At 46.7% G+C, this 7,822-nt stretch overlaps 1 protein-coding gene across 1 annotated transcript in view; it reads left to right on the top strand.

Moving 5' to 3' along the window:
- Positions 1-4,640: 4,640 nt before the first annotated feature.
- The window catches only part of CTNNA1 (catenin alpha 1), a 178,262-nt gene continuing 175,080 nt past the window's right edge, over positions 4,641-7,822 (top strand). Inside the window, exon 1 of the mRNA XM_060008762.1 lies at positions 4,641-4,745. The gene's annotated coding sequence lies outside the window, so the exon portion shown is untranslated. The remainder of the gene's footprint in view (positions 4,746-7,822) is intronic.

Here is a 7,822-nt window from a genome sequence, read left to right as displayed (position 1 = left end):
TTTACAGCTCTCAAATCACGGGACTTCTTTTCCTGTAGTGGGACTTGGGGCTTTCAAACTTGCTTGTCCCCTTGTCTAGAAATACTCTTTCCTTCCCTCCCTATCCACCTTGTCAATGGCTTTTCTATAGACTCCATGTATTCCTTCTTTCATTCATTTAACAAATATTTATTGAGGGATCTATGTCCCTCAGGTCCTCTTCTAGAAATATATTCTAGGTACCAAGGACATAGCCCTGAACAAAACAGACAAAAATTCTATCCCTCATGGGGCTTAAATTCTAGTGAGAGGAAGACAGGAGAAAACAATAATTTAAAAAATATATGTGTAGATATATACTGTACAACTTTATATGTCAGATGGCGATCCACCCTAAGGAGAAAAATAAAGCAAAGAAGGAAGGATGGGATGCTGAGGGAAGGGAATGCAATTTTAGATAGGGTGGCCAGGAGGAAGCCTCACCAAGAAAGTGACAGCTGAGCAAAAGACCTGGGGGAGGTGAGGGAGTGAGTTAGGCAGCTATTTGGAGGAGAACATTCCAGGCAGAAAGCAAAGGCCCTAAGCCGAGAGCCTGTCTCTAAGTGTTCCAGAAATTGTAGAGGCCAGTGTGTCAGGTTTGTGGTGGGGCAGGTGAGCTCTGGAGGCCCTCATATGGACCTTGCCTTTTACTCTGAGTGAGATAGGAGCCACTGGAGGGTTTTGGGCAAAGTAGGAGTGACATGTTTGGACTTATTAAAAATTTTAACAGGATCACTCCAGCTGCTGAATTGAGACTAGACTGAGGGAGGCAAGGGCAGAAGTAGGAAGGCCAGTTAGGAGGCTCCTGTTAAATTCAAGCTAAGTGATGATAATAGCTTGACATAGGATGGTAACAATGGACATGGTAAAAAGTTGGTGGATTCTGAATATACATTGAAGAGAGAGGCACAGGATTTGCCAGGAATCAGGTATGAAATGTGTGAGAGAAATAAAATAGTCAAGGATGACTCCAAAGTTTGGCCTAAACAACTACAAGAATGGAATTGCCATTTATGAAATGAAGAAAACTGTGGGATCAATAGGTTTGGACAAAGGTATCAGGAAATCAATTTTGGACATATAGACATAAAGTGTGAGATGCCTACTGGATATCCATACCAAGGTATCAAGTAGGGAGCTGAAAGTGGGAGTTTAGAATTCAGAGGGAAAGGTTCAGGTTGAGATATAAACCTACAGTTGACAGCATAGTTAAAGGCAAAAGACTGGATGAGATCACCGATGAGTTGATGGTAGACAGAAAAAGAGGTCCAAGGATGGAGTCCTGGGACACTCTAACAGTAGTTCTTAAACTTTTTAACCTCAAGATCCTTTTACACTCTTAAAATTTTTTGAGGATCTTGAAGAGCTTTCGTTTAGGTGAATTTTATCTACCAATATTGACTGTACTATTACATTATCAAAATAGATTTTTTTTTAAAACATAGAAAGTCAAAGTTTATTTTGGTAGACTTGCTTTTATAGGCGTTGGTTTAAAGTATAAAATAGCATTTTTTTGTTTGTTTGTTTTTTTTGCGGTACACAGGCCTCTCACTGTTGTGGCCTCTCCCGTTGCGGAGCACAGGCTCCGGATGCGCAGGCTCAGCGGCCATGGCTCACGGGCCCAGCCGCTCCGCGGCATGTGGGATCTTCCCAGACCGGGGCACAAACCCGCGTCCCCTGTATCGGCAGGCAGACTCTCAACCACTGCGCCACCAGGGAAGCCCTAAAGTAGCATTTTTTAAAAGAAAAATAACAATGTTTTCTGAAACAAAAGAAAATTCAGGGGGAGAAGTGTCCTTGTTTTGCATTTTTGCAAATTTCTTTAATGTCTGGCTTAATACAAGGTAGCTGTATTCTTGTATCTGCTTCTGCATTCTGTGTGATGCCATATTATACATCGTGTAACCTGTAAAACTCTCTGTTGTACACCATGAGATATTGGGAGTGAAAAAGGCAAATGATATTTTAGTATTACTATGAAAATAGTCTTTATCTTACAATCCCTTGGAAAGGTCTCAGGAGTCCTCAGATTGCACTTTGAGAACTATTTAGAGGTTGGGAAGATTTAGAAGGAATCATTAAAGAAGACTAAGAAGTTGCATCCAGGGAGGCTGAAGGAAAATCAGAAGAGCCTGGTGCCCTGGAGATCCAATGAAGACAGTATTTTAAGGGGGAGAGTGATCAAACACTGCTGATGGTACAAGTCAACTGTGGGCAGAGACTGATCACTGGATTTGGCGTCACGGAGGTCATTAGGGACCTTGATGAAAGCAGTTTTGGTGGAGAGGTGAGTGTGAAACTCTGGCAGGAGTGGGTCACAGCATAAAGGTCACTGAACCCCAGACTAGGTTAATTTCCCCCTAAATCTACTTGTATCTCTTCCCTATCTTCACATTTGACCTTCTTTTTTTATAGTTTACCTGTTTTAATACCTGTCTCTTCCATTATATTTTAAATTTTGTGAGAACAGGGATCTCAGTTTTATTATCTCAATTTTAAAGTCAGTTTTATTCACTACTGCTTCTCCAGCACATAGCAAGTACTTAGGACATAGTGAATGCTCAAGTTGCCCCTAGTAAGTTTTTCATGCTTTCTCAGGGGTCAGGAACTGACTCCCCATAACTTACAGGGCACACTGCAAGTCTCTCATATTCTTCTTCTGTCACCCAATCCTTCTTTTTCTCAAACAAATACACTCTTTCATCTTTAGGGCCTCAGTCCGTTTGGGCTGCTATAACAAAATACCACAGAATGAGTAGCTTATAAATGTCAGAAATTTATTTCTCACAGTTCTAGAGGCTGGAAAGTCCAAGATCAAGGCACCAGCATGATCATGTTCTAGTGAGAGGTCTCTTCCTGGTTCATAGAGCCTTCTTGCTCTGTCCTCACATGGCAGAAGGGGCAAGGGATACCTCTGGGGCCTCCTCTTTAAGGGCACAGATTCCATTCATGGGGGCTCTGCCCTCATGACCTAATCACCTCCCAAAGGCCCCATCTCCTAATACCATCACCTAGGGCATTAGGTTTTCAACATATAAATTTTGGGGGACACAAACATTCAGTCTATAGCAGGGCTCCACGCTTAGAAAGGTCCCATGCTTGGTTTAATGCTCCAATGTTGCTGTCTTGAAATTGTTAGTAATTTTTGAACACGGGGCCTTGCAAACTAACTAAATGGTACTTGAGTGAAGTGATGAATATACTAAGTTATGGAGCATAATCCTTTAACTCTGTCTCTTGTTAGTTCAAATATTTATTGACTGAATATTATGTTCTAAGGTAGCTAGGTGTAGTGGGGGGAAGCCATAGCCACCCCAGGCAGGGGATACCATAGGAGCAAAGGCTCTGAAGCTAGAAACAGAATGGGGTGTGGTTGAAAGAGAATGGCCTCATTAAGGTATGTCTTTTGAAGGTTATTCTCTCCCTTCATGGTCCTATTTCCTTTTGTCAGCAACTCTTAACTAGCACAAATCCATAGTGCTTTGAATTACAGTGGGCACATTCACCCATAGACATTAACTGGGCGCTGCCTAGGGGATAAGCCTTGTGCTGGGTGCTGTAGGGGATATAGCTCCTGTCTTGCAAGAGTTTGCATTTCCTGGGAAAGGGAGATATAAGTAGTAAAGGGTAAACATGTTGAAGGCAAGTCTCCCTAGCACCCTGTTCAGTGCTCAGCACCAAACAAGCAGTGGATACTGTTTTGCATTATTTTAGATTTATAGATCAATACTGAAATCAACCTCGTTCATCATCCCATGATGAAGATAAAATGTCATTAGGGTTTTCTATACCAGGATGATAGTGAATATGTATCTGGTTTGTTTTTTGTTTTGTAGTTTTTTGGGGGAACATTCATCAGGAAGATAAGGAAGAGTGGGAATAAAATTCCGTAAATGGCCAGAAGGATAGGAATAGACGCCAGGTTCTTCAAATTTGTGTGTATGTGTGTGTGTGTGTGTGTGTGTGTGTGTGTGTGTGTGGGCAATCTCAGGAGGGGACACTGATGTGAGAAGCCTCTTGTCCTCCATCAGGAGAGCTCTCGGTTTCCCCATCTGTCAAGTGACAGATGAGTTAGGTGACTTCTAGAAGGGCTTCCATCGCACATTATGAGTTCCCTAGAGTCGGATTCTACTTCCACTTCGCCTCAAGCTGTGAGGCCTCAGTTTCTCCTTCTGTAAAACCAGTGGGTGGACCTAGAGCACTTTTCCGGAAGCCTGTTACTCCGAACACCTGTGGCACTCTTCAGCGCCTCACCCGGTCCCTGGGGCACCAGCGGGGGGTGGGGCTTGAGCAGGCCGCGCCCGGAGACTCACCTGTGCGCGGAGCGGTGACTCACCTGCCCTCCCCCGCTCGCGGGCTGTTCCAGGAGTCAGCGCTCCTCCTTCCTCTAGGAGGGGGGGGGTCACTCCCATCCCTAGATCACTAGGGGCCTGGAATTAAGTAACTCAGGGGTGAGGGGCGGAGAGCAAGAGATCCTGTTGGGGGTCCAGGCCTGGCACCGCCAGGCTCTTTGGTCGAGGGCTCTCTCCAAATCGAGGACCGAGAAAGCTGGGCTGCAGCGGGAGGCGCCGGGAAGAGCGCGCCGGAGGGAGGTGCTGGGAAGGGCGGGCGGGGCCGGGGGCGCCGGGCGGCCCATTTCCTCCTCGGAGCCGGACAGGCGGAGACAAAGCGGCGGCAGTCGGCTTCGGGCTTCGGGAATCTTCCTGCACTCGCCGAGCTCGCCGCAGGTAATTGTCTTCGTGCGGGTGCGGGCTCCCCAGCCGGGCCGAGGGGCTTCTCGGGTGGGCGGGCCGGGCGCGGTCACCTCCACGACCCCGCCCGGAATCGGGCTCCGGGCGGGCGCTGGTGCGGCCTCCGGCCCTCTTCTCCGGCGGCGCCCCGGGCCTGGGCCCTGGCCGGGCGGGGCCGGCGTTTCCTGGCGCTCGGGAAGTTGAGGGGCCGCGGCGGCTGGAGCAGAGCGAGCCGCCGGCCCCGCGCCGCCGCGGCGCTTCCTCACTTGAAAGTTTCTCCCGGTTTCTAAACTTTGTTCAAGTGGGCTTGGTGCGCGCGCCAGGCCCGCGCTGGGCCCCCTCGGCTGCCTTCCTTGTAGGGAAGAGTCGGCGCGTTGTTCCAGGTGCGGGCGGGTCCTGGAGTTGAGTTTTCCATTGAAGTACGTGTGGTTTGTGGTTTCTGTGGTCGCACCCCCGCCCCCGCCACCGAAACTTCCTGGTCAGGTGGACAGGACATTTGCTGGGCCCGCAGCCCCGCATTCCCGGCCCGAGCGTATGTGAAAGTTTTTAGTGGCCCTTTTCTCTGACACAGTCTGGCTGGGAAGGGCAGCCACGCCCGTGTGGACTTCTGGCGTGCACCGTGTTAACCTTTGTTGTGAAATTACTCAGACTTCTTGTGCTGGTTAATTGGACGCACTTAACACTGATTAGTACTAGTTTTCACGAATGTCCTTGGAACGTTTTTGTTGTTGACTTTTAAAGGAGTGTGCGTGTGCGAAGCGCTTGTTGGAAAAAATGTTGACTGAATGCCTAACCTTGGCTTGGCAGGAATGGCTTCCCAATAATGCAGGCGGCAGTTGGCTCAGATCCAGGACTGACAACCTCTTATGTACTCGCGCGTCTATGTAACATTTTTTTGGTGTGTTTGTTTTGTACAAAACTTAGGATAATTTAGAAAAGAGTAAGATATGTTAAGTCTCCAACTAAATTAAGGGCATTTCATGTTTATGATGAAGGAAATGATTACACCACTGTATTGTTGCAACAGGAAAGGCATTTCGATGAGAGGATATTTTGTGTAGCAGTGATTCTTAAAGACTGTACAGCTGTATGTTACTTCGGGAAAGTATGAATTTATAAATCAAATTAAGATGTGTTATTTTATTTTACAAGAGGGAGGGGTTGAGAAATTATCCATAGCCTCTGCGCAGTTATTTACCCTTTTTGACTTTTACCAAGTTAAAAAATAATTTATCCACTTTCTTAAGGGACCACAGTTGATTAAGAAATGGTCTCTGCCCCCAAGAGCTCACAGTTGTAATAAGGAGGAGAGACACACACCCCAGGTGTAGTACGAGGCTGATGGCGTTCAGTACCATAACACTACTGTTGAGAAACTTGTGCATGGGTCAGTCTTACATAATAATAATGATAAAAACTGGTGGAGATGTGGAGTGGGGGCTAATGCTTCCAGGAGGGGACGGCAGTTGAACTGGATGAAACAGGAGTAGGGTTTGGTTGGGAGGAAGCATAAAAGGGCGAAGGAGTTTGTGGAATTGTGATGTAAATCTCTCCTGGTTTTCCTTATAGTTTTGGCTCTTGTTTCTCAGTCTTTTTGTTGTTCAGTACACTCATATGCAGGATTCTGTCCAGCATATCTCAGTGTTTCACACCATTGATGTGGTATCACCCTCCTTCCATCAGTAACATTCCTATGGTGACTTAAGAGATCAGGGGTGCCCTCTCCCTCCAAGTTGAGAAGCAGTTCTCTGTGCAGTCTCCCTGCCATCAAACTTATGCTAAAGTCCGATACTTGTGCTAAAGTGGAATCTTCTATTTTGAGTACAGATGTTTCACCTCATCCACATGGTCACTTGTGCACTGGAGAGCTGCTTGGGTGCCCCCAGGGGCATCTCAAACTCAAGAGGACCGGGCTTCCCTGGTGGCGCAATGGTTAAGAATCCACCTGCCAGTGCAGGGGACACGGGTTTTGAGCCCTGATCTGGGAAGATCCCACATGCTGCGGAGCTGCTAAGCCCATGCGCCGCAACTACTGAGCCCACGTGCCACAACTACTGAAGGCTGTGTGCCTAGAGCCTGTGCTCCGCAACAAGAGAAGCCACTGCAATGAGAAGCCGGCACACCGCAATGAGCCGCAATTAGAGAAAGCTCACACGCAGCAAGGAAGACCCAACGCAGACAAAAAGAAAACAAAAACAAAACCAAAAAAACTCAAGAGGACCAAAATGAGAAACCTTTTTCTTCTTTAGACCTAAACCAGATGTAGAGATAGGCAGTAACTGGCAGAGTCCTGGGATTTCTTTGAGAAAGTAGCAGTAGTGTGAGACGTGACAGACAGACCTGGTTGTTGGGGGTAGTGGTTTGCGTGCTGATGAAGATCTAGACAGAGGGAACAGGATATTCTGCTTGTGTAAATAAGGGTCATGAGACAGGAGAGAACAACATGTGTTTAGAGACCTAAGAGAAGACTTGTGTAGCTTGAATACTTTTAGGATGGGGAGAAGGCCTTAACGTGAGATTGCCAGGAAACTCCAGGTCACATGTTTGGATTTTCTTCTAAGAGCTGTAAGAAGCCATTGTAAGAAGTTCCATGATCTGATTTCCTTTTTAAGAAGATTGCTCCTGCTAGTGCTTGCAAGGCTTGTATATGTGTACAAGTGGAAGGTAGGGAGTTGAGCTAGGAAGATGGTGGGAGTGAAGGTGGTGGGATAAAGGGAGCTGTATTTTGGAGAAATGAGATAGGCCTTACATATAAATTGGATGTAGGGGCCTAGGATTATCTGTTACTGTTGTTTTGTTGTTTGCTCAGTCACGCACCTTGTTCTCCCCCACTCTCCCAATTTGTATTCCATCACTTTTATAATGAGCTGTTTGTCCTATCACAAGACTCAAGCTAACACTTTCCTTTCTGGTAGCAAACTTCTTCCCACTAGCTGGTATACTCCACTGTACTGTACCTTGTTATTGATATCCCTGTTTGCCTTTGCCGCTAGAAAGTGAGCCTTAGCCTTCGGCATGGTACCTGGCCTGGAGATTAAAGAAAAAAATTAGGTGCACGTTGAATGAAGGAGGAA

This window comes from Delphinus delphis, chromosome 3 (assembly GCF_949987515.2).
Source record: "Delphinus delphis chromosome 3, mDelDel1.2, whole genome shotgun sequence".
Lineage (NCBI taxonomy): Eukaryota > Metazoa > Chordata > Mammalia > Artiodactyla > Delphinidae > Delphinus > Delphinus delphis.
This window is presented reverse-complemented; position numbering and strand designations above follow the sequence as displayed.